A 27,559-nucleotide genomic window follows, 5' to 3' on the forward strand; every position below is an offset into this window, starting at 1 on the left:
AAATACAGGGGCATACGTGAATGTCTTGGTAAATATCCACAAGGATTCCACAGCTACCCTGGTTCTCCACAAGAAAAGTAGAAAGTTACCTATAAAAAAAGGGTCAGGCAAGGAGACTCTGCAATGCTATTCACTGCATGCTTAGAAAAAGTAATCAAGCTCTTAGACTTGGAAAGCTTAGGAGTGAGGATCAACGGCGAATATCTCAGCAACCTTCGGTTTGCAGATAACATTCTCCTATTCAGCAACAATGAGGACGATTTACAACAAATGACTGAGCACCTTAACCGAGAAAATGTAAGAGTGGGGTTGAAGATGAATATGCAGAAGACAAAGCTAATGTTGAATAGCGTGGCAAGGGAACGAGAATTCAGGATCGCCACTCAGCCTCTCGAGTCTGTAAAGGAGTACATTTATCTAGGACAATTACTCAGAGGGGACCCTAATCATGAGAAATAAATTTACAGAAGAATAAAATTAAATTGGAGTGCATACGGCAGGCATTATCAAATCCTTACTGGGATGTTACCACTGTCGATGAAAAGTAAATTGTACAATCATTGCATGCCACTGGTGCTAACACACTCGGCAAAAACTTGGAGTTTAACAATGAAGCTCTAGAACAAGTTAAAGGCCACACAAAGACCAATTGAGCCAAAAATATTAGGCCTAACGTTTAGAGACAGGAAAAGAGTGGTGTGGATCAGAGAACAAACGGGGATAGCCGATATTCTAGTTGACATTAAGCGGAAAAAGTGGAGCTGGGCAAGCCATGTAATGCGTAGGATGGATAACTGGTGGACCAATAGAGTTACAGAATGGATACCACGAGAAGGGGAGCGCAGTCGAGGACGGCAGAACACTAGGTAGGGTGATGAAGTTAGGAGATTGGTAGGCGTCAGTTGGAATTTGCTAGCGCAAGACAGGGGTAATTGGAGATCACAGGGAGAGGCCTTCGTCCTGGAGTGGACATGAATATAGGCTGATGATGATGAGCGAGTGAGAACATTAGCCACAATATCGTGTCTTTTTTTACTTTATCTAACCTGAATACACGCATCTATATTTATAGAGCGCATTCTATAACCGCCCCTATTACACGGGTGAGCCTTAAGAGTTTTACTTTATTTCCGAGCAATGGCTTCATCCAGATATTGAACGAAGAAGCATGTCCATGTGTCCTCAGTACCAGCACTTATGTAGTATTACGGTGTTAAGATAAAATCGACATCACATTAAAATGATTCCCCCAAAAATTAGGGGCGGCTTCACACTAGTGTTGCTTGGCAAACAGCGAAGCTGGCAAGCCCACCTACCTTTATCTTGGTTCGTCCAAGTTTTTGAGAGGTTATGCTTAGACACTCGGCCATGTTTGTGGAAGATAACCCCAGAATAATGGACAGCCCAAGAAACAATGAACACTGGGTCATTAAATTATCTAGAGAATTCTGGACGCTCAAACGCTTTTGCTCGGTTTCGCGGTCTCGTAACTCCGGATCTTCTGCGAATCAGCGACGTTTCGCCGCTGCTTCGGTGGCGCCATACTCGGGATCGGACCGAAGTCGTCTCAATCGCTCTGGAGTTGCGGCGCGGTGGCTTTCGCGCCGTGCTTCTTCTTCTTCGGGAGTGAAGCTCTTCTTCGGCGATGTTCACGGCAATGTGCTCGGCGCGAAGACGGCGGGGATTTTTGTCGCCGCAGCGGCGATGCGGAGCTATTTACCCTGTGAGTCGCCGCAGTGACGCCACAGCTTAGCTCCACGTCTGCGTAGCGGCAACCAGTCCGTGCGGCGTGGTGACGTCATGACTCGGCAAAGCTAAGGCGAAGCGTTGAGGCGCGCGCAATGAAGTCACGGCTCACGCAGCTGTGGCGAGGTTCGGCGCGGTCGGCGCAGCTGGGGCGAAGCATTGCTAGGTGACGCATGGTGACGTCATCGCCAGGCAGAGGTTTTGCGGCGTACACTCGACGGACCATCCTCGAGCTTCGGCCCAACCTCCAGGTCCGGCCCACATTTCGGCGTTACATCTGACGGCAAAGGCCCAGGTTAAACAGCTTCGCTGTTAAAAAACCACACTTTATTCTTCACTAACACAGGACACATGCCACCTGTAGTTTTTCTCTATTACTGGAGACATAGCTAAAACATAATATTTAATGAAAAGGCAGTTCAAAAATAAAGTTACTCATGAAAGCTTGTAAGGTTAATACTAGATATATACAGCCATTAATTTTTACGGCTGCGCATCACAGAGTTTTGTCGACATTGAAGTGTTGAATACGTCATTACAATCTTTGCGTATGTCAGCACACATCGCCACGAGCAAACTTTGAAGGTCTGCACAGTTTAGTATTCATAATTATTCGTGGATGGAGGCAAACAGGCTTTGACTTCACATTTCACTGTTCCAAGGAAATTGTCTGCACTTTTTCAAATATGTCCATTAGAGACGTACAGGATGCATAATTTTCAGCAACTAGTATTTTGTGCCCCGCGAGATGTAGTCGTGCTTCTGTTCCTCAACCATAATTGTTGTCGCTGCTCATTGGCTTGGAACTGTATTTCAGTCTCGCCTTTACGACCATGCATGTGAATTGACCCCGGTACAACCACAACGAAACCTGGTCGTATCTGCCGCTGACGGATGCTGTGCTCATCAATGGGTCTTGCAGCGACACGATGAACACATGGTTCTAGCTTGTCTGTACTGTCTTTCAAGTAGGCTCGAAGTACGATTTTCCCTGTTACAGGAATGATGATCGATGTGTAGTGCTGCTGCCTGGGAGCCCATTGATGAGAGCAGTATCTATTTTTTCTGTCTGTAGAACTTTGTTGCTGCTATGCGGCGGTGTTGAGACCAATCCTCGTCCCGATAAGTTACAAGAAACATTATCGCAATTACTCGCAGGACAGGAAAAAATTCATTCCGAGATACCTTCTTGGCCAACCAAGTTTGCTACCTACGAAAACATCTCTAATACGCTTAAAACGACACAGAAACTTACTAATCACGGAAATAATTCGGCATGTTCAGTAACCTAAAATAATTGTCACTCACCTTACTAGCCTGGTGTTGGAGCTGGACAGTCGGTCTAAAGATCTTGGAAAAAGGTCCCGTAGGAATAATCTTGTTGTTTATGGACAACCGGAAACCCATTCTGAGCTCTCCGGGCAACTGCTTGATGCGTTCAGAAACGTTTATATCTGATAGACTTGGTGTTGCATGAGCAGACATTGAACGTAGGCACAGGCTTGGGGCGCGTATAGGTGATGAACCACGTCCTGGTATTTTCAAAGTTTTGGACTACAGGTCCCAACTTCGAATATGAATGAATGCATGCTTGAAAGCCTAAATGAACAGATATATATATATATATATATATATATATATATATATATATAGTGGTAGTGGTATTTTTGTTTGGACTATATATATATATATATATATATATATATATATATATATATGACTTTTCTGAACGTATTCGAACGATACGCGAAGCTTTGGTAGATTTTTCGGAAGTCCAAAGAAAAATACCACTACGGTTCGTCTGCATACAATGTACTGCTGATAGACAATGTACGCTATCTGTTGGGTGCAGCAGGTGGTTCTGTCATTAAACCAAAAAAAGGAAACCTCTGCAGTTCATGAAACTTGACTCCGTTTCGGTAATAACTTTTCGCTGGTAAATGTCAATGCCCGCAGTCTTCGTAACATAATTCGAGACTTTCATCACTGCGTTGCATGTTATTATCCTTCTGTGATATGCGTGACTGAAACATGGCTTGGTAAACACATCTTAGATTCTGAAATTTTGCAGACAGGTTAAAGCGTTCTACGAAAGGCAGAAGCGACCGGCGCGATGGCGGAGTGGCACTCTTTGTAAACCGAGATATTGAGTTTACAGTATTGCCTGACGTTCCTAACTGCAAATCTGTATAGTGTAAAATCTGGCTCGGTCGTCTCACTTTGACTGTTGGGGCTATTTATCGACCCCTCATCGCGTATTTTAGTATATATTTTCTAATCCTATTGATTGTATAACCAAACACAAACTAAAATGGTGTCAAATGTCAATTGCTGCTGATGTCAACAAGCCTGGTGTAGCCTGGCCAACGCTATCTGCCAGTGGCTGTCACAGTGATTTAGAATTATTTGATTAAGATGACTATTTATTTAGATTTCACGCAGATTATCCATTTCCTAACCTGCAATAGCTCAACCTTAGGTCTTGTTTTTATTAATGAGCAAGTTAGACAAAATGTTTATGATTGTAATATTGGTGAAGGCCTGTCGTAACATATTCTATTGTTGTTGATTTGAATTTGACAACTGTACCCAAGCTTTCTTCACATCAGACAGTATTTAACTTTCAGCGTGCTGATGACAACTCTCTATTGAGTTGCTTGCAGCTTCCGTTCATGAGTTTCTGAGCTGCGCTAACCATTCCTTTGTTCACGTGTTAGTGAACCTTTTTATACAATTGTTAATCACTGATTACATTCCAATAAAGTTTGTAAAGCGCAATCTCAAGCAGCCATGGTTCCACGTGATATTTGCACTTAATTCATCGTATTAGCCGTCTCCGCAAACAAACCTTTGCTAACAATCTAATGATAGCTTCAGTATTGTCCACACTTTAAAGGAGCTTAAAATATGCTGTGTCAAATGTGAAAAAGTTTCTATTTTAATAATACTTTTTCATCGTTCATTCAAAGCGAGCCTTCAATTTTCTGGAGAACCATCAGTCCACCAAGTCAGCGGTCTTCTTCATTTATTATTGCCGATCAGCCGTGCCCCGATCCCTGAAGCCTTTAATAACTACTTTAAATCAGTGTTCACCTGTGATGACGAATGCACCCCCACGTTTCGCACTGATTCTTCATTACCTTTTCCTAGTATGGTAATCACTACAGCTGCTATACATAACATTATACTCAAGCTCGGTACAATGAAGAGTACGGGGCCAGACAATTCCTAGTATGGTAATCACTACAGCTGGTATACATAACATTATACTCAAGCTCGGTACAATGAAGAGTACGGGGCCAGACAATATAGCAGGCATGTTTTCACGGCGATATTCCGGCGATATTCCGCATGGACCCCTGCGTATTTATCCCCAATTTTGCAAAGGCCTCTTGTATCATCGACTGTTCCAAAACTCTGGAAATGTCATCAGGTTGTTCTCATTCGCAAAGACGACAGCAAGCAGGCAATGCCTAATTACAAACCTATTTCTTTAATATCAACATCTTGCAAACTAATAGAGCACATTATTCATAAATATTTTATTGAGTACTTATCTAAGCGTAATATTCTCTCGTATGCTCAAGATGGCTTCTGTTTTGGCTTCTCGACGGTAACACAACCTCTAGAATTCTACCGTGATATTGGATCCGCGCTTTACCTTAGAGGTCGGCTTGATGCCGTTTTCATTGATTACAGCAAAGCTTTTCATACAGTGTGGATGTGGTTCGGGTCCTTGTTTTGTGCTTGTTCTTTATTGAAACGAATGCTGTTTTGTATGTTAAATGCGTGACTCCAAAGAATGTATATACTCTTCGCTTCACTTTGCTTAGTGCTTGAAGCCTCTGCCTTCACTGCCATCGGCATTGAAAAATGCCGCGAAAAATGCCCACCACCGAGTGAGTAACAGCTTCGCAGGAAAAACAAAACAAAACAAAAATAATGGCGCTCATACAAGCTAAACACATTTACATGTTCTCAAACAATTATTTTTCTAGGGAAATGAGCGATGGCCTTGAGCATTAATTTAAATAAAGCTCAGGTCGTAAAAAATCAGTTTTAAGGATAATGGCGGGAGTTAATTTAGAAGCGTGAATTGCTGGGCTAGTTGGTTCATGTTCTAAAGCGTCTTGGTTTTCCGCTGGTTTTTTTTGCTTTAGTTAATTTAGAGAGTTTGTGCTTATATATATGAGGGAATGAGATAGAAAACGTCGGCGGCGGTGGCCACATTTAGCATGTGCATTTTATTTTATTTGCTGATTTTGTTGTGCGAATTACCGGCAGATACAAGCCTAGTTTGTTGTCGACACTGCCGCAAGCCCCTTGCTTCGCATATGCCAGAGAACAGCAGCGGGAGGACACCACAAAGCAAGGGCGAAAGCAGCAGCTATGCGTGTAGCTGTGTTGTCTAGTGAGCACTTTCATTTTGCTGTACCTCCGGTAAGATGGTGGGTAGCGCTTCGCAGCAATACGATAGGTGGCGCTTGACATTTCAAATATTCCCTGTAAATTTCTGGCAGCCGAATACGGGAGGTTACGAGTCTTTGTCCAATGTTTCCACTCTGACGTGCCCTATAGGACAATTGACACTGAAATGCCCTTTTGAGCACTTGGCGAGCTGGTTCTTAACAGTGCCACCTATAACTTCCGCTTCGGTTTCAGTTTCAAGATGGTGGGAAAATAAAGGTTTGGTTCGGTTCCGGCTGAGATGAAAATAACGATTCAGCACCAGTTTTGGTTTCAGTTTTGCTCGGTTCGGCGATTAGGCCTCGATGGCATGCCCTGTTTCAACATATCTGTATGCACATACCGCTCTTAATGTAGAATATCACGGCGTACCAACGTCGGGAAAAGGGACGCACAGCCATACTGCTGAGTGGCAGTAATTGGCAGCAGCTCAAGTTCAGAGTGTGAGCACTTCTAAATGGGGCGCACATCCCGTGTACACTGAGAAATTGGTTCAAGACTAACACGGCGGCGTAGCGGCGTACTTGGACAGACTTCTCACGCACAAGAGCTACAAGATCTCCATTGAATGACAGGGCCACAAGGATCCACTTAGTCTGAAATTGCTGGCAGTTCAAAACGCGCTACACTACGTAGCATGATATATTATTAATGAGCAAATATCTGGCATTCACATACATACACCAATATTTCTGCATCTCTAAAAGAACTGCAAATGTTTCTGAGATACCATTCAGACATAAAGAATACATCTACGTGATACGTTGATTTCAGATGAATGCATAGATAACATATATTGTGTTTCTGCGCACAGTGTAATTACGGGGAACAAAGGAGCACATACACCAGCCACAAGGCTTCAAACTACAAATAAGGATAGTCGCGCTACCCCTTACGAGTGAACGCACCTACCGTCTCGAACATAAGGAAGTGAAAGAAAGGCGCAGGCCGACAAATAAATGGTGTATTGCATTCTATGGAGCTCCACTGCCTCCAGGTCTCCCTCTACGAAAGTCCGTTCCAGTAACAGGAGTTAGAACTAAGACAGCATAACCCAGGCTGTCCCCTATAGATGGCGGGTGACAAGTGTACAGCGGTCCTGCTGATCCGCCGCCAGCAAGGGAATGGCTTTAAAGTAAGTGCCCCAAAAGTGGCCTTCAAATCACACAACATTTGTAGCATATTTTGTAGGAGTGAAGAGTGTTGCCTGACCAGTGGCAGCAGGACCTCCAGGAAGTGTCTGTCTTGGCGCAGACGACGACGTTCATAAAAAACAGTGCACGTGGAACCGCAAGCCCGTCTATAGAAACCTCCTTGGTTTTAAAAAGAGCAACCAGCTTTATGAATTCAGGTAGCGCCTGGTCCCTGATGCCATGTGCAATTTTTTCATTCTTAGTTATTTATTTGTTTAGATGTAGTACAGACTACTCATGAATAATTGTAACTAATTACTTCATGTTTTGGCTTAATCATGTAGCAACAGCCAATTAGTGAACCATTTGGTAGGATACAGGAACCGTTGCCGGGAAAATTTGGCATTGCTTTTCTGCGCTAAAAACAACAGAAATGTATCAATCAGGCGGCCTTATATCTTTGAGGTGGGTTTAGCAATATACTAAAAGTATGTAGAGGTTGTTTCAGCGAACACTTTTAAAATCTTTTAAAGGCTGGATGTGGCAGATAGCACAACTCTTGTTCGTGAGCTCCTCTACTCGAAGAGGCGGACAATAGTTGCACGAAAGGCATATTCTACAAATTTATAAAAATTCCTAATTAGATTTTAACTCATTACCCTATGGTCCATATTGCAATTTAGAATTTGTAGTCGTGGAGTTCGCAAGCAGAATTCACTATAACGGGAACGCCAATGCATTTCTCCGGAACGCGCGGGAATTATTGTCTCGAAACTGGTGCCATCCTGAGAATTCGTTCTAAGTGGATCCGCCTTGCCAACTTCACGGCTAGAATTTGTAAATTGCAATATGGAACATAAAGTTATTAGTTAAAACCTAATTAGTGCATTTTTGTTATTAGTCCATTATGCATTTCAATTTCTTGTGCAAGTAGTGTCCGCCTCTTCGAGAAGACCAACTCATGAATTAGAATTTTGCTTTCACCACAGCAAACCTTTAAAGTTTTTTAATGCATTGATTGAAACACCCGGTATACATAAATGTGTAAAACAGATACGTGAAATAGCACCATTAAAGAACTACTAACAAATAATGATATCTGGAGCAGTTGTCAAAACAGGTGCCGAGCAATCATGGTCAGACACGCAAAAGAAGCCGAGGCGCTAGGTTAATATATTGACAGTGATTGAAGCAATGCCGCCTAGGAGCCACTCAAATAATTAGGTGGAGTAGCATACAGAACCTGTTACATTTTGTTTCTTGCCTTGAACAGTTGGCCCACCCCATCTGCAACCTTATCGTGGCCCCTACACAGGCCTTAAGGGTAGGAACGATGTGCATGTAGTACCGCCACCGTGTCCGGAGGCAATATTTCGCGATTCTCAGCCAACATGCAACCAAATTTACAGGTAGTTAGAGAAACATATTTGCTTATAAACTTGTATTTATTCATTCTTGACATGTTGAAACTGTAAAATTGACCATCTTAAAGTGATGCCTCCCTAGGACAAATTCTAAAACGACTACTGTTTAGGTCATATCTATCTACAACAATGAAAAAAGAGCCTTGTGGTACGATATTCATGAGCATTCCTGTTACGAGTTAAAAAATGAACCTACCGCTAAGTGTTTGGAACATTACTTCAACGGGCCCATTCATGATGTCGCACATTTTTGGAACGAATACTTGGCAAATGCAATTAGTTCAACGATTTCTGTTAAGCAGATATAGTTAAATGGTTCTGGGTTTCAATTTGCCATTTTGAAAAGTGAATAAATAAAGGAAGGTTATTAGAAAAAGTTGTCGCAGTTTCACCTGAAAGGCGAACCATCAATTGCGATAGCAAATTTGTAGAGAGCTATACGGAGTAATGATAGTAGCTTTATCAGCTGTATAAACTTGGACATACAGCAGCACCGGCAACACGCACAACTGTTGTCGACGCCGTCGGCGTTTTGCCCGCGTTCGCACAAAATGCGTGCGGCGTTGGTGACTGTTGCCGGAGCCTCTGATATAAATAGGCACTTGGTGCTGCAGCTAAACGTCGCTTCTCTTCCCTCCCCCTCCCCCCCACGGCCTTTCGTGCGTCCGAAGAAGGCGCGTTTGCTCTACATATATGGTGATTGTAAAGAAGGAAAGAGACGCCTACTTCTGCAGCCCTTAACGCACGGCGCAGAACGCGCGTTTGTTCTCCGCCGTGGGTTCACTCCCCGTGAAAGCGCGCGTCCCTCGCGCCCTTTCGCTCGCACATACAGCGTTCGGCGGCGCGCGGCGACAATTTCATCTCCATTGACGTCATACGGAACCTCACGGCGATGGCGACGGCAACGGCGACGGCGACGCCGACGGCAGAAATCTGCTTTGGAGTGTCCATATAATTGCTATCGCAATAAAATTACTTATTTACCTTCAGGTACATTGCGATTCAACGAAGAAGTAACATCTAACACTTCATGTATTCCACCGGAAGAGCCCGATTTCGAAAGAAGGAAGCAAATAGAGAAACAATTAACCATAGCTCCTAAGTCCCAGAAAAAAAAAATGCGGCACGCGATTGCCGTGAAATCTAAGCATGCCGCAATGACGTACCGTGCACACGGTTGAAATGCTATACTCCAGGTGCACTGCTGCTGGCGTTGTTAGTCCCACCGGTAGGCGCTGCGGACACAGAACTGGTGCATTAGGCGATATGATGAAAGCGCGGGCCTCTCCCTATTCCAAAATGGCAAAGCTTGCACTAGGCCGCGCAGAGCTCGAGACACAGCGAAGCTAGCCGATTGATTGCGTCATAACCTAAGAGATACCAAAGAAGACGCTTTCAGATAGTTGGCGCCACCATACATCCTGGCACCCAGTATAAAGACTTAGCTCAAGAGAATAAATTGATGGACCTGTTGGTCGCTTATTTCTTTTGAGCGGTACTCGCGGTTTGTGTGACTAAGTATACTTCCAAGTCCAAGTTAGAAAGCAAGTAACAATTTCCAAATACTCAAGTCAGACTTTTAGCGTTTCACAGATCGCGCAGTGACTAACAGGGAATACCAATTTATTTATTTTCTTTAATATTCACAAATACTGCCATCTTGCCTGCGCATGGCATAGCAGGTGTGGTTAGATAAGTCTTAAAATCAAAGAAAGGTGAAGACACATAATTGGGCAGTTGAATAACAAATTGATCAAGAGGTACTTCACGCAAGGACGCTTCAAGGTTATTCCGAAATTCAGTGGCGTGGAGGAAGAAGGAAAACGTCAAACAACCCAGAGATGGTTTAAGGGGAACAAGGTTCAAGGTATGGGTCCACCTGGTACTGGGTGCTGGACAACTTGTGCAAAGAGTAGGGGATATAAAGGAGGATTGTTGAATAAGTATTTCGTGCAGGAGAATAATACGCTCGCTCTTACGTCTGATTGCTAGTGGTGGCAGTGATAGTTGGCTGCATAAAATGTAGGCGAGAAAAGGCCGTCGTAGCAGCGAAAAATAAATCGAACTGCTTTCTTTTGCACTGGTTCGAGTTTGTGCACGTCGCAGCATTGGCGAGAGGACCAGACAGCGGACGCGTATTCAAGTATTGGTCTTACCAAGCTTTTGTAGGCGGTCAGTTTGCATTCTTGAGGTGCGCTCTTAAGGATTCGCCTTAAGTAGCCTAACTTTCGCTGTGCTTTCGGGCAAAATATGTCAATGTGCTTCTGCCATTTTAAATTAGCCATGAATGTTACTCCAAAATATTTATGTTCAATAGTAATGGCCACGATTATACAGTTATAACCATCCTTGGAGCTTAGATGTTGTACGGTAAGGACACCAACCGCAACAACAAGACCGTGAAGCCTCATCTTAGAGCAGACCGATTCCAGAGGCAGAAAATGTGGTAGAATGGCGAAGTCAAGATGATCTCTCATAAATAGGTCTACACCACCTCCTCGATCCGTGGTTCTGCCTTTGCCTAATACGGCGTAACCTGACGGAAGAAACTCAGTATCAAGAATGGAGTCCTTCAGCCAAGTTTCTGTCATACATATCACAGTAGGACAATGCAAATCCACAAGGCAATGAAATATGTCAACTTTGTTTAATAGGCTACGCGCAATAATGTTTAGCACCGACAGTTTGCTCTCAGATTCAGATGGAAGTCGTCTTTGTCCTGTTAGCACGATCATAAAAAGACGCGACAACCACATTACTAGCATTTTTTATTTTATACCGTACGTTATTAACTAGAAATTATCGAACTGCAATTAGGTGTCATCTTATCTGATATCGGTGGACAATTTCCAGTGACTTTTTCTTATCTCTCTTACTCTTACAAGAGCACTGAAGCTCTCGTTCATACAAATCTTATTCCCTTTGAGCTTACGGATGTTTTTTAGGATGTCAATTTTTGTCATGAAATCTAAAAGCCTAATCATTGCCGGTCGATATTTACTTTTATAATTGGCACTAAGTCGGTGGTGTCATTTTATGTTATCGCATCTGACACCAAATTTCGGTGTCACCATCTTAGACACAGAATCAAGCAGCTGCTTATTGGACTCTAATGGCTGCTCGGGTAGATTGATTTGGCGTGATCTGTTTTCTAGGTCACCAATATGGTCGTGAAGTTTTCGGCCCTGACTGGTCAGCTGCGCAACACTATCCTCAAGCTCCTGAATTCGCGATATTGAATCACTAACAGCAGAAACAGTACCTTCTAGTTTTTTTAGGCGTTCTTCAACAAAAGCAAATTAAGTGGACAATGAGGATAATTCCTGACTAATTCACAATTGCCCTGCAATTAAATTAGCTCCAAAAGCAATTCCTCCGTATTAGGGCCGGGATTGGTTTTGACATCGCCGCACAATAATAACAACTGTTTTAGAAAGTGAGACATCGAAGAAAGCACAAGTACTGGGTCCGGCAGCAGCACTTAAAAACGATCATCGTTCTTATAACAATAAAAATCAAATTCCTGGCCTACCTGAAAGAACAGGCACGCCCAAGCAACAACCAGTTCGCCAGGACTCCGAATGCCCCAATAAAGTATTTTATGTTGACTGACAATAAAAAGTGTGTAAAAATGGCTATCTATTTTTATGGTGGTCCTCTGTCCAGCACTCTTTCATTTCACTTCTTTTGTACCTCAGAAACCACGGTAACTAAGCCTGACGAAATGGCCGAATAGCAAGTTTTTGTCAACTGTATCAGAGTGCTTCGCTCTCGTCTGCTTATCGCAATAAAGAAGGCATAATGTGTGAGCACAATGGGATACGTTGAATACTTCGAGGACTACTGCGCGGAGTGCGGCTGCAGATGCACAAATACCTAGGCGTGTGCCAAGAAAGCGTGCAATAATGAAGACGTCAGATACACTGTACTTATCAAGTCATCCACAGAACCTAAATTTACGCTAGTGCCTGGAAAACCAACTCAGACTTCATTCATTTTGTACATGGACTTGCAGAGTTCCCTGACGCTGTATGCATGTCAGCACGTTTCAGCTCATGCAATATTTCAACTGCCTATGTTTATCTTGTGCACAATCTGTACAGGCCACGTGGGGAGGCTGACAGATAAAAATGACGCACGTGTTAATTGAGGTGTTTGTGCAATACATTTGACAACTGCCTATGAGCAATTGTATTGCTCATTTGCTAATGAGCCTATTGTATCCTCTGTTCACTAACGTCTCTTGATTCCATAACTAAGAAAATCATTTTGCTCTGTTTTGTTTCAATCGGAGTAAGAAAACTGTTTCTGGTGTCGTTTACTCCACTGCACGTTTTCCAGGAATACATAATTTAAAAAATGCCTTTTAGGTGCAATACTATCCGTAAATAACAAGTCGAAACCTGAGTCCCCTTGAAGTTGTGTCGCGCTTTTTGTAATATATTTCACAGCGTAGCTATAATAATTGTAATAATTGACTGTACTCGCATTGGCCAGCTGGGCACAAGGGCACCTTGTTGGTAGAAAACAACGTAAGCGTCAAACGTTAGTGTGTCTCCAGCATGCTGAGTGCTTAATGAATCCGCCATGTTTCATGTAGGACCCCTATATGTATGGAATTTGCAACTGTGTTTGTATATGCTTCCCACTACAAAAGTTAAGCAGTGCGATCGCATGTGCCGTAGGGCATCTTCAATGGATCATCAAATTGTGGTATTGGCCCTCTAAGAAAAAGCACATGTTCAGTTACCGCACTATCTCCGCACCGTCTGATGCTTTTTCATTAAACACGCAGCATTAGATAACAGGAAAGTCTTCAGAAAATGCAGCATGATTTTCCTACCGTTGCCATGCTCTCTTTAGGACCAGACGGCGAAGACGAAGTACTTCGTGGTTGCTCTTGCAGAATACTAAACAGCGGTTTACTCACTAACATCTAGGCTCTACATCTACATCTAGCCATTTCCTCTCTTGAAAAACTTGTAGAGGTGCTCGGTAAACCTATGAACGTCGGTATTCAGCCAGATTAAGCTAAAATTAGCAGTGATTCAGGGACGGCAGAAATCCATCGAAGCAGCCTCCACCTCCACGGCCTGTCGCCGCACCACGGTCCGCTGGTAAGCTCAGTGAGAGAAATGTCAACAATAGCAAGTTTAACCGAGCTGACTCCCACTGCATCAGTACCGTGGATTTCCATAGCGCCTCGCCCGCCTAAACCTTTCTACGGCGATGCTGTAAAAGGTGTAGAAGATAGGCTGCACCATTTAGACCAGGTTGCCACTTTTAATGACTGGGAAAACGGCGATAAGTTCAACAAAGTGTATTTCTTCCATGAAGACTCGGCACGAGGGTGGTACAAGTTCCACATACGTCTTCGTCCTCGTCATCTAGTAATATTATTCTGCAGCAGTTGTAATTAGAGCAGGAAATCATGCAACGTGCATTCCATTTAAGGAAATTTCCGTTATGAGGAGCTAATGCTTACTATTATTAATTGAGTTTCAACATTCAGCTAACCGAACTAAACTGCCTACATAAACTTTGTAAGGCTTCGCAGCATTATATTCGTGGATAGCACCACAATGTCAATACGAATCTATCGAGGTGTTTTTGCGCGGACATCGATAGTCATGTTTTACTTATGTTGAATTTCAGTAGCTACCTACTATGCCATTGCAGCTGTGCGTACAAAGTATGTCCTAATTAAATAGATCTTATCTGGACTCTGTAGCCAGGCGAGCAGTTGAGCGAACAAGTTTATTGCCGTCGAACAAGTTGCATTTAAAGAGAAGCAAACGTGACGTAACAGATCATGGGATAACCGGTGCTCGGCGACGACTGCAGATTAAGCCATGTTACAGACTCCAACTCAGCCTTACCGTAGCGAAGAAGTACTTAAAAAGGAAACCCAACATGTTTATGCAGCTCAGCAATGCTGACCATGCTGATTCACCGCAGTTCACAACATCAGTAGGAACATCAATTACAGCAGATAACTCCTATTAATTTGGCTATAATATTCTTCATCATGATAGCATGTAACGTGAATAAACCTACCTGCTAATAAATCACACATAGCTTCAGGTTTTCGGCTCGTTAGTGTCTCTCGTATTATCTTCATGATTTTTGTCTTCGCTAAAGAGCATTTTTACGGATCCAGAATTCTGGGAATAAAATAAAGCAACAAGACAAGGCAAAAAAAAAAGAGCAATGAAGCAAAGCAAGAAATCTTAGTCATCTTCCATTCGTGTGGAAAACAAACAAGTTCGTATTTTAGTAAAACTTGACGACAACAGGAATCGGTGATCCTTTAATTGTCACGCAGCCGTGCTCATGATATGAAATCGGCATTTTACAGCACCACACCTTTTGCAACAAAATGACGCGGAGAATGTGCACGAATGAACTATTGAAAATGCAAAGTGTAGTGTGCGAACATACTTGGAACTGCTTGTTGCAGACGCATTGGCTAAAAATAACCAAATTTATGTTTCCCTCGTTTTGGGGACTGGGGTTGGCGGGAGTATTCAACATTACGTCATTTTCGAAATCAACTGCACAAAACAGAAGAGTCTATAAGAATAAAATGTCCTTTGGCGATCACTTGATATTTTGACGTGCTTTTAAGTAAGTCAGATGTTTCCCAAATGGTGCCTATTCCATCGTTGGAATCTTGAATATGGACTAAAGCTTTGTCGTTTGCTAACTACTAGGTGCGCTTGCGGCATAAGACGCCTGATTGCCTACATTGAAAGCAGTATAATCGAAACTTTCCCACATTTCCAGATATTTTAGCTGCGCAAAGTTTGAATCCAAACGTTATTCAGTGCGGTGAGAGCAAGAATTCAAAATGTTATTTCTCTGCGCGAAGGAGCTCATCAAGGTTTTGAAAGCGCTTTGAAGATATTTAACGGTTTCGCCATATATAACAAAAATTGAAACTCCTCCACTAAATCCCTCCCAAGAAAGTGTGCGTCACTTACACGTGCCAAGTGTCAAAAATGAAAGAAAGAAATGAAAGAGCGATGACTCTTGTGCACATGGAACGAATTGTAAAATTGTCCTGCCATAAATTACCGCTGCAGTAAATGTTGCAGTATATCTTGCTGAGAGCACCAAAAAGTGGCAAAAGTATGCCCTGAAAGACTTCTAAATTACCGTTTCTGGCATTGTTCTCAATTACAACTCTGTCATAGTTCTTGCAAACTGGTGCAAACTGCTTCACTGAAATTTATGTTCACTTCGCAAATGCATAGACAGTGCACTATATGAGCTTGAGATGGCAACAGCCGCTGTTTCCTGGCCGCGAATGCTTTTAGGGCTCTGAGACCTCTAGAATACTGCATATTTTACCATCCTCGACAGTACGTAATACCCTATAGCAATGTTTGTCTTCAAGTCATCGTCGGTGAAAACATCACGAGATTCTGTAGAAGTGTCATTTCTCGCATAACATTCTCAACGTTTTATTTTACAAGGCATGAGTACGTACCACTTACTGGAAGGAAAATGACATATCGAAGGGACATTGTAAGTAGCTATGCTTAATGACTACGAGCAAAAAGGAAAAACATGGGAGATGCTTAAATGTAAGCTTCGCTTTTACGTGTAGAACACGACAGCATTAAAGTGTCCCTGAGTGACACGCGCACATACGTTGGTACAGCTGCGCCGCCCTCCGCATCAAAGCAATGGCCACGCGGCTGGCTCCGCTATGCTCAAGAACGAAGGATGACGTCAACGATCACAGCGCACCTCGTGGCATCCGTGAGAAGCGGAAACTTTCCACTCCTCCAGCTACGCTGGGCATAATGGCAGCACGTGGCAGCCTATTCGATGACCTTTCCGCGTCTTTGTACTTTCCATCAGCTCTTTCCACCGAAGGTGTTGACGCTCTCAAACACACTACATCTGCAAGTATCGAAGACGTCAAGTGAATCTGACAATCTGACAATCCGACAGTCTACTGGAGCCTTGGGTTTCTCTACATTTACAGCACAAATTGGAAAGCGCATTTAATCGCAGATCATCCATCACGAATGACCAATCACTATCAATCTCCAGTCACGAATCACCAACTGAAAATCAGTCACTAATTACTGCTACACTAATGTAGACTTAATCATGTCACAGGCTTTTCTTTGTATTCGCAATCATATCATCAAAATTATTGAAGAATCCAAACACTAACATAACGCCTTTAATTACCTTACTCAATGCCATACACACTCATTAAAGATACCACATACTTAAACCACAAACTTCTCATCGATACATCACACATACACATGCATGCAGTAGTCAAAGTACAATGAACAGCCCCAACACTTGCATTCACTTCAGTCTAATTAGCGCATTCTCATATTCTGTACTAATAATTACCATGCACGCAAGAGTACATTGCTCTTAGGCACTTTACAAAGTCAAGGACCACAATTAAAGCATTCATACGACCCCTTTTACCGCGCTTGAACCAACAAGCCTTCGTGGCCATTTCGCATTTCGAAGGTCCTGGGTTCAATTTCATCCTAAATCCCAGTTTTCTTTTAAGCGCAAATACTTTCCTTTGGTTACAGGCACCTCCTTAAGAAATATGGTGTCAGTGCGAACGTTCTTTGCCCTGTTAATGAATTTTGTGAATCCTTTACTTTCATCGGGAGTTTTCGCTCACGTTCAACGCACCGTCAACGTACGATCAACGCCGACAACGCTGGATTTTCTGCGTAGTGGTATCCTTCGAGCTACCGCTTTAAACCATTGATAGAAATTGCGCAAAAAGATGGGACACAAGGTAAGAAACTGACCAGATCAGCGCAGGCCTACAAGTGGGCTTATTGAAAAATTAATCATTAGTGTGCAGCCAGAGCGCCCTGTTACTATTACAGTTACAAAGATACAAGTGTACATAAACACTAGCATGATTCAGCTCCTGGTGTTATACGTAGAGCATAAATAAGTATATTCCCTGTCTGAATAATTAATGAAAGTGGCCGAACCCACCGACCTCGCCACCTATGATGCGGAATGTCTCGATGATCCTACGCCTGATGAATCTTCTCTATTTGAGACAACTATACTGCGCTCATATAATTTGGTTCAGAACCAATCAGTGCGCTGGCAAATGAAATCTTGACGTCCCGGGAATAGCTCGCTCGTGCTCTGTTAATGAGAGGTTAATGCCTATTCCACTTCCCCCGATATATTTTGTCCCACATGCTAAGCGGAACCGACCCCCGCAGGGGCGCCTGCGTAAGCAGGCGTTTGGTGGGTTGCGACACCACGGACCCGAGCACATGGGGGTCGGACCCTCCCACGCTTAACCGTGCGTGGCTTAGCCGTGTCCGGGGAAAAGGGGATCCTGGGGGTTGAGCCAATGCTGAGTGCTTGGACCTTTATGGCCCCTCGGCAGAGGCAACACACCCCTTTGGCCTCGGCTTCACGTAGACGGCACCCCCGGGCTGACCCACCCGGGGGAAATCGGTAGTTGCCTTTTCCTGTCTCTCTCCCTCCAACCTTCGTCTTTCTCTCTCACTTTCCATCTCTCCTGTCTTCTCTTCGCTTCGTTTTACTTCCAATTTTCCAGGCAGCAAGGGTTAACCTCGTGTAATCTATCCAACCTTGGGTCTATTATATTAAGTTATAGTGGCTATGTACAACTGGCGTCTGCGTCTCCTTCGGGTCTCGTAGCGTCCCCTTGTTGGGCTCGGTGGTGGGTGGCTGGCATAGCTGCCGAAATCATCGTTACCTTTATGGCTTTTTCGTCATTGCCCCGACTCCCTGATCGCCCTCATAAACGAGGGCGCACCGAAGAAGTTTTTAAGTTTTTTGGCCGCCAAGTTGATAATTTCCCAAGATTTCATGTTATACATTCCGAGAAAGCAGAAAAGTCAGCAAGAATCGTCTCACCTTTTCTGGTTGCGAAATCACTGATGGAGGCTTTTGGCCCAGGCTACAAAGTTTCCAAGTTGGCAAGCGGTGATCTACTTCTTGAACTCCGTGATAAATTGCAATACGAAAAGCTACCCAATCTTGTGTCTTTCGGGGCCATTCCAGTGAGTGTCACCCCACACCGTTCTATGAACACCATTCGTGGTCTCATCTCCGATGATGATCTAATGGAGCTAACTGAGACAACTTTTGGAGGGATGGAGTGACCAGAATGTCATCAATGTGAAAAGAATTAAGATGAGGCGTGATGGTAAAGAGATTCAAACCAAGCATCTAATCCTAACATTCCGCTCAAGTGTACTTCCTGAGATTATCGAGACAGGCTATGTAAAGATCCGAGTCAGGCCCTATATCCCGAATCCCCTCCGCTGCTTCAAATGCCAGAGGTTTGGCCACAGTTCTCAGATCTGCCGAGGCCGAATAACCTGTGCCAAATGTGCCGATGAACATCCACCTGAATCTTGTCAGAACGCGCCACACTGTGTAAATTGTGATGGGGAGCACGCCGCGTATTCGCGTTCCTGTCCATCTTGGAAGAAGGAGAAAGAAATAGTAACGATCAAAGTCAAAGAGAACATATCATTCAGAGAAGCGCGAAGGCGGGTGTCCTACCTGCCGAAGAATAGCTTTGCCGAAGTGGCGCGTCAGGGGGCAGCGCCACAACGGCCTCCGGCGGCTGTCAGGCCCACACACAGTGAGCCGGCGGTGACGCCATCCGCCCCCTCGGCGGCTGCAGCTAGTGCTGCTCCGCCATCTCAGAACAAGGGGCCATCAACCTCCGGGCTGGTGGCCTCAAGGGTGTCGTCCAACGAGACGAGGCCGTCACGACACACCAACCGCTCCCAAGAGCGCGTGTCCAGCGCCTCGCAAGAGGCGATGGACACAACAACCGGCCAGACGGCGCCGCCAGAGCCTAAGGAACGGCGGGAATCTCTCGACCGCTCCAGAAAAGAGAAACCTCGCGTCACGGCGCCTGGAAAGGGCACCGTGAGCTAGTCTTCATCTTCTGAACACACAGCACAAACTCCTTTTCATTATGAACACGCAAATATTACAATGGAACGTTAGGGGCCTCCTTTGTAACCTTGATGATGTCAAAGAGCTCCTTCTTAAATATAGTCCGAGGGTGCTGTGTGTCCAGGAGACGCATCTCAAAGCAGAGAACACAAACTTTTTAAGGCACTATGCCATTTTTCGCAAGGACCGCGACGACGCTACCACCTCGTCGGGCGGTGTCGCTATAATAGTAGATAAAGGTGTTGCCTGTCGGCAATTGAACCTCCGAACTTCCCTTGAGGCAGTTGCTGTCTGAGCAATACTGTTCGGTAAGCTAGTCACAATTAGTTCGATTTACGTCCCTCCTTGTTATCAACTTTCCAAGACACAGTTTCAAAGCTTCATTGATGAACTTCCTCCGCCATACATAGTTGTCGGTGATGTGAACGCTCATAGCCCCTTATGGGGCGACTCTCGTTTAGATGCGCGAGGACGCCTTATAGAAAATTTTATGTTTTCTTCAGGTGCATCTATACTTAACAAGAAAGAGCCAACTTATTACGGCGTTACACATAACACATACTCAGCCATTGATTTAAGTATAGTATCGAGTACTCTAATTCCGTATCTGGAGTGGTCTGTTCTCAGGAACCCCTTTGGGAGCGACCATTTCCCAGTTATGCTAAACTTAACAAAACAAGATACATGCTTGCCACATTTTCCTCGATGGAACATGGACTCAGCCGACTGGGAAATCTTCCGAGAGCTTACGTATTTAGGCGGAGATGAAATTGCTGTTTTTAATGTAGAAGACGCTGTTGCATACCTAACAGGTTTCATTATTAGCGCTGCAGCTAAATGTATTAAGCAAACTAGCGGATTAGCTCATAAGCGTCGCATCCCATGGTGGAACGACGAATGTCGAAAAGCGCGCAAAAATCAAAACAAAGCTTGGAGATTGCTTCGCAATTCTCCAACTGCTGAAAACCTCATTAATTTCAAACAGATCAAATCACAAGGTAGGAGAACACGTCGACGTGCAAAGAGGGAAAGTTGGGATAGGTACATCACCAGTATAAATTCGTACACCGATGAAAGAAAAGTCTGGAATCGGGTAAATAAACTAACAGGTCGGCAGTCGCATCCCCTACCCCTAGTAAGCACACAAGGTGATAGCCTCGAAGATCAGGCGGATTGTCTAGGCGAACATTTTGAGTATGTGTCAAGTGCATCGCAATATACCGAAACATTCCTGAGAATCAAAGAACGCGAAGAGCGGTGACCCCTAAATCGCAAAGGCTCATCGAGTGAGGCCTACAATTCCCCATTTACTTTAGCTGAGCTTCAAGCATCTCTCGCTTGTTGCAACAACTCAGCGCCAGGTGGGGATCGTATCATGTACGAAATGATTAGGTACTTACACCCCGAAACACTGAAAACACTCTTGTCTCTTTTTAATGCCATGTGGGCGGCTGGCTGTATTCCGTCTTCATGGAAGGAAGCCATAATCATCCCCATACTTAAACAAGGCGAAGACCCGTCCTTGGCCAGCAGCTATAGGCCAATAGCTCTAACAAGCTGCCTGTGCAAGCTGTATGAAAAAATGATAAACCGGCGCCTAATATGCTTCCTAGAAAATAACAAAATTTTGGACACCTTCCAGTGTGGTTTTCGAGAAGGTATGTCTACTACAGACCACCTTGTCCGCATTGAGGCATATATTAGAGATGCTTTCATACATAAGCAGTTCTGTCTGTCTGTATTTCTAGACCTAGAGAAAGCTTACGACACCACATGGCGCTTTGGAATTCTCCGAGATCTTTCGGCAATGGGTGTTCGTGGCAATATGCTTAACACAATGGAAACTTACCTCACTAATCGCACATTTCGCGTAAGGGTGGGCAGAGCTTTGTCTAGGTCATTCACACAAGAAACTGGTGTGCCGCAGGGCGGTGTGCTTAGCTGCACACTCTTTATTGTAAAAATGAATTCCCTGCGTACAGTCATCCCACGCACAATGTTTTATTCGGTTTATGTCGATGATGTGCAGATAGCCTTTAAGTCATGTAATATTGCCACCTGCGAACGACAGGTACAGCTGGGAATGAACAGATTGTCCAAATGGGCGGAGGAGAATGGTTTTAAAGTTAACGCTCAGAAAAACACTTGCATACTCTTTACAAACAAGAGAGGCGTAACGCCTGTCCCAAGTATACAAATCAAAGGAGATGCGCTCTCTGTGAGCAGCGAGCATAAGTTTTTAGGAATCATTTTAGATTCCAAGCTTACATTTATTCCTCATATTAAGTATCTGAGGGCAAAATGCCTGAAGACAATGAACATTCTAAAACTTCTGTCCCGCACAACATGGGGCAGTGATCGAAAGTGTTTGCTTAACTTGTATAGCAGTCTTGTCCTCTCACGGCTTGACTACGGGTCTATAATTTATAATTCTGCGACGCCAAGTGCATTAAAAATACTAGATCCCGTTCACCATCTGGGTATCCGCCTCGCGACCGGCGCTTTCCGAACAAGTCCGATCCAAAGCCTCTATGTAGAGTCTAACCAGTGGTCACTCCATCTGCAGCGTTCATATCGCAGTTTCACATATTTTCTGAAAGTACAAGCAAACAATGAACATCCTTCTTATTCAACCATAAATGACGTTACCGCTGCCACACTCTTCCATAATAGACCTGCAGCGAGAAAGCCATTCTCCTTGCGTGTGAGGAACCTCAGTGAGGAAATGGGTGTTCCGCTGCTTGATCATCGTCCTATGGCTCCAGTGAAACTGTTACCGCCGTGGCAGTGGCAACTCATAGATTGCGATACATCGTTTGTAGAGGTCACTAAACACGCACCAGAGGCACACATTAAAATGCATTTCTTAGAGCTTCAATACAAGTACTCGTGTACAGAGCTTTACACTGACGCCTCCAAGTCACATGCCGGGGTGTCTTATGCAGCCGTTGGCCCATCCTTCTCGGAATCCGGTGTACTCCACCCGGAAACGAGTATTTTTACGGCTGAGGCCCATGCACTGTTGTCGGCTGTGAAACATATAAGGAAATCAAAACTTCAAAAGGCAATTATATTTACGGACTCCCTAAGCGTCGTAAAAGCATTGATGTCACTCGGTAAACACAAAAATCCTGTACTTGCTGAGCTCTATTCCATTCTCTGTCAAGCGTATTTATGTAACCAGCATGTCATTATATGCTGGGTGCCTGGCCATAGAAGCATTGAGGGTAATGTGCTAGCTGACCGATTGGCTACGTCAATAACATCACACGCTATTAACCCTACAGCTGCTGTCCCTGTAACAGATCTGAAACCTTTCCTGCGAAAGAAACTGCGAAGCCACTGGCAACGCTTGTGGGATGTTGAAACGAGTAATAAGCTTCACTTGATTAAACCACAGTTAGATTTCTGGCCCCCCGTAACGAAAACACGGGGAACTGACGTCCTATTCAGTCGGCTGAGAATAGGACACACGTACGGAACCTACAGTTTTTTGTTGACAGGTGATGAACCACCAACCTGTGGTAGATGTGGTGAGAGGCTGACCGTCCTCCATGTCCTCCTGGAGTGTCGGGAAGCCGAAGTAGAGAGAAGGAAACATTTCCCTGTAGCATATCACTATCATATCCCTCTTCATCCTATGATGTTTATTGGTGAAGAACCGCTGTTTAATACCAAAGCAGTCCTCGGTTTTTTAAACGAAGTGGTCCTGCATGTTATAAAAGCCCAACAAATTCGTAGCGCATCCTCTCTTCAGAGGATGCCGCTGTGATAGTTTTGTATAAGCACATGCCTCCAGCCCCTTGTGTTTCAAGGGCTCTGTTTAGGCAGTAGTGTTTTTTGACAATTTTTATATCTGACATATCTTGTATATCATGTCATTGTTTAGCAATGCATCTTTTACCTTCATAGTACACGTCACTAGTCATTGCCATTACCTTATCCCATGTAGATTTTACGCACTTTACAGCGATTATTTTAGGCCCCTTTACAGCCACGTCACATCTACTTCTCTCAATTCATCACTTCACTGCGAACTAATACTGTCATGGCGCTCTTTGGCCATACCTGGCCCTTGCGCCACTAAACCCCAACAATCATCATAAGCGGAACCGACACGCCACTCCCAGTTCGCATATTTCATACCAATTTCTATGCGGGACACTGCACTCGCTTCGCTGCGACATGTGCGTGCCCTCTTTTCGTTTACTTGCGAGGGCGCGAACATTCGTAGAACTGGTTAGTGCTGACAATACTCATTTCACCTTGTAATATTACCGCACCTTCTTTAGGCTATGCGACAGGCCATACACATCAGGACCAACAGCTATTTGCTTTTACTTCGTTTCTCTCAATCTTCCCGCTTTCTTTCGTTATCTTAAACCAACACTACCAGTTTACTACCATGCTGCTGCCACCACGTGCATGATTTAAGTACCCAGCGTTTGCAAGTCTTCCCATCTCATTTTCAAACCTGCCATGGACGTTGTGCGCGCACCACTTGTCCAGCGCAGTCAGCAATCAAGTGAAAACAATTCCATTTTGTGCAACTTTCCAGTAGCTTGACGAATGCCTTAACATTGGTATCTTAGCACTATGATGACAGTGCCAAGAAATATGTCCGGGCCTGAATTCTAGTTCCGCGTCGAAAAAAAAACTTCACCCTAAAGTTCTTTAAAAGTTCCACGGTTAACCTTACGCCTTCGCCGTGCGTAATACGCCGTACGTGCTCAATAATACAACTTGCTTTTCCTTGTAATTTTCCCTATACCCCAAAACACCAAGTATATAGTCATTACCATAGAGTTTCTCACTATAACACCTAGAGGGTAAACTGGCGCCACCGTCTATGCGAGTTTCTTAAAGGGCTGCCGTGCCCTCATGGGAATGACGGGATATGCGTCTGCGAGGCTTGTGTTGGCTGGTGTTGTACGAGGCTTCGTCTAAAACGTGGATATGCCTACAGAAATAACGCGTTCTTAAAATAAAATCTACATAAAAGGCTTTCATTCACCCATATTACATCTCTCAATAAAGTTTACTCACCTACAATGCAGCATCAAGCGAAGAAAAGCAAGAACATACGACAAGTTGTTTCAAAGCGAGCGAGAATCTTGTCGTCTGCCCTCCAACATTAACAGCCAGCTGATACTTTTTATGTTTCATAGAATTGTTCATCCAATAGTATGTCCTCAGAATTAAACAAAACATGTTTTTGTGTAATAATAAAGCTAATGCAGTTTTTTTACGTCCTGTTTTAGCAGGAAATTAATCATTGTGACAGACGGAACGGTGCTAGCCAGGCGCGTCTTCAAGGCGTTCTGGCTCTCCAAGAAGGATGCCAATCTGAATCCACAATATACCGGCATTCCCTTGCATACCACGGCGCAGCAGCACCACATTTCCCTCTAGGTTTTATAGTGTGAAACTCTATGGTCATTACCATAGTGGTATATTCCGTCGCTATGGTTTTTTACGTGGTCCTTCACACTCATTTCAATCTGCTGAGGAAAATGACACTGGATGGTGATATATAAAGATAACAAGAAAACACAGGTTCAAGCAAAAGAAAAAAAAATATCGAATAGCTGTGGTCCATTATGTGCATGGCTTATCGAATGTACGCGCGTCCATATGGCGCTTACATATACAGGAACAGAGATGGGGGACAGAAAGACCGTAGGAGGAGGAGCGCAGGGAAAAAAAAAGCTAGAAAGAACATGAGCATGGTATGTACCGGTGGAACAAAGGTGATGGTGTTCATTTAAACAGGCTAGAGTATGGAGGCGAAAGAATCTTCTTTTTAGCACGTTGTCAAAGTCCGTATTTTAGGCAGTTGCATTAGCCGCTTTCCCTCACTTTGTTCAGTTAAACTTTTGTTATACCGAAAAAAAGCCTGCGCTGGAAAATAAGCACAGTTACAGTGGGAGAAGTGCTATTGCGATGGTATATAAAACTGTTGAAGCAAGATTAGTCAGGGAATCCATATGGTCGTTTTCTAAGGGGATCCTGTTGTGAAATCTGACAATGAGCCGAGAACAGTTTCTTGTTATAGTGATTTCATACTGACGCTAGCAAAGAAATCGTGAAGCTTTCGTCACTCATTCCTTTATGCTGGGTAATAATATAAGTGCTTCAGTGTTCCAAGCTTGCTCCAGTTCCTGATATTGGGGCTGTTTATTCGTTCGGTGAGACCGGCGCAGCGTCGGGAGCCAGCAACTTTGAGACAAATTCTATGTATCAAATATGCCTCGCTTCGCCAGCGTGTGAGGGTAGATGGTATTTCAAGTATTTACCAGTGACGTGCATGTGCCTGTAGATGTGGTCAGCATGAGCCCTGTACGTGATCTGTAGAAATGCCTCCTCCCGCATAACAATGTCAATGTTTTATTTTACAAAATGAAACTCAATTATGATATCCTGGAAGGAAAATGACATTTCAAAGGTTTATTGTGTGTAGCTCTGCTTAATTGCTTAGAGCTTTAAGAATAAACTTGGCAGACGCTTAAGCTTCGCCTTTAAGAGCAGAACACGATAACGCTAAAGGTTCCCTAGCTGACTGATGCGTGCACATGCGTTGGTACAGTTGCGCCGCCCTCGGCCACAAAGCGATGGCCACGCGGCGTGCTCTGCGTTGCTCAAAGACCAAGGAAGACGTCAATGATCACAGTGCCCTTTTTGGCCTCCGCGAGAAGCGCAAACTTTCTGCTCTTCCAGCTGCGCTAGGCGTAATGGCAGAAAGTGGAGGCCTGTTCAACGGCCTCTTGACGGCTTTGTACTTTCCATCTGCTCTTTCCACCGATATTGCTGATGTTATCATAAAAACCACATGTGCAAGTATCATACATCACGTGAATCACCCACCACAAAGTAAAGTCAAAGTGTTACCTGACAATCCGACAGTCTATTCGAGCGTTCAGGCTCACACCATAAAGTTTCACTGCATGTATACGTGGACTACACAAGCTCACACTCTACAGTATACACTATACAGTTTCCCAAACGGGCAGAGCGGATTTTACAGTTGATAATGAGGGAAGGAAATGGAGCTGTGCAGGCCATGTAATGCGTAGGCAGATAACCGGCGTACAATTACACCAGAAATTGCCAAGCGCATTTACATTATCAATCAAGAATGACTAATCGTTATCGATCACAACTCACTAATACCCAAATGAAAATCAATCACAAATCACTATTGACTGCTAGAAGGAAATGAACAGAGGGGCTTGATGTTTATTAATCATAACATACGAAGTCAACAAAGACACCTAGGACAACATACGCGAAATTACTTGTTCTTACTAATTGGATTAAAGAAATTATAAATTCATGGAATTAAAGTGGATCATCCACATTAAAGTGGACCATCCACTTTAATGTGGATGAGAAACCATCCACTTTAATTCCGTAAATGTTTAAGGGAATTTTTATATGGCCCCCTTTGGATATTACTTATTTTCAGGTCCAAAGGTATTGCCGAAGCACAAGGCCTATGTGTAACATTTTTTGTCCACCAATCACCGAGATCGCTGTGTTGAGCAAAGCCATCGGCGCCATACAGGAGGTTAGCTTAAACATAGCATAGTGATTGCAGGTCTATTAAACTTGAAAGTGAGAACGATGCCGGTGGTTGGCGCAAATACTCTATAACGATTATCGCTTAGATGTATCGGGGTTGCATTAGGTTGGCCGTACACGAACACTTTTATGTATTAGTACTTACGCCAAGCTATCAGGTAGTGAAAAGATTTTCCAGACGGAGCAGGAGGAAATTCCCTCCCCCTAACCCAAAATTAAACGGGGCTCAGTCTGTCACGTTTA

General features: G+C 43.9%; 1 long non-coding RNA gene across 1 annotated transcript in view; it reads right to left on the reverse strand.

The window, feature by feature from the left end:
* LOC125944046 (uncharacterized) overlaps positions 1 to 16,461 on the reverse strand; it is a 263,153-nt gene extending 246,692 nt beyond the window's left edge. Inside the window, exon 1 of the long non-coding RNA XR_007466079.1 lies at positions 16,263 to 16,461. This is a non-coding gene — a long non-coding RNA (uncharacterized LOC125944046). The remainder of the gene's footprint in view (positions 1 to 16,262) is intronic.
* Between the last annotated feature and the right edge of the window lie 11,098 nt (positions 16,462 to 27,559).

This window comes from Dermacentor silvarum, chromosome 3 (assembly GCF_013339745.2).
Source record: "Dermacentor silvarum isolate Dsil-2018 chromosome 3, BIME_Dsil_1.4, whole genome shotgun sequence".
NCBI lineage: Eukaryota > Metazoa > Arthropoda > Arachnida > Ixodida > Ixodidae > Dermacentor > Dermacentor silvarum.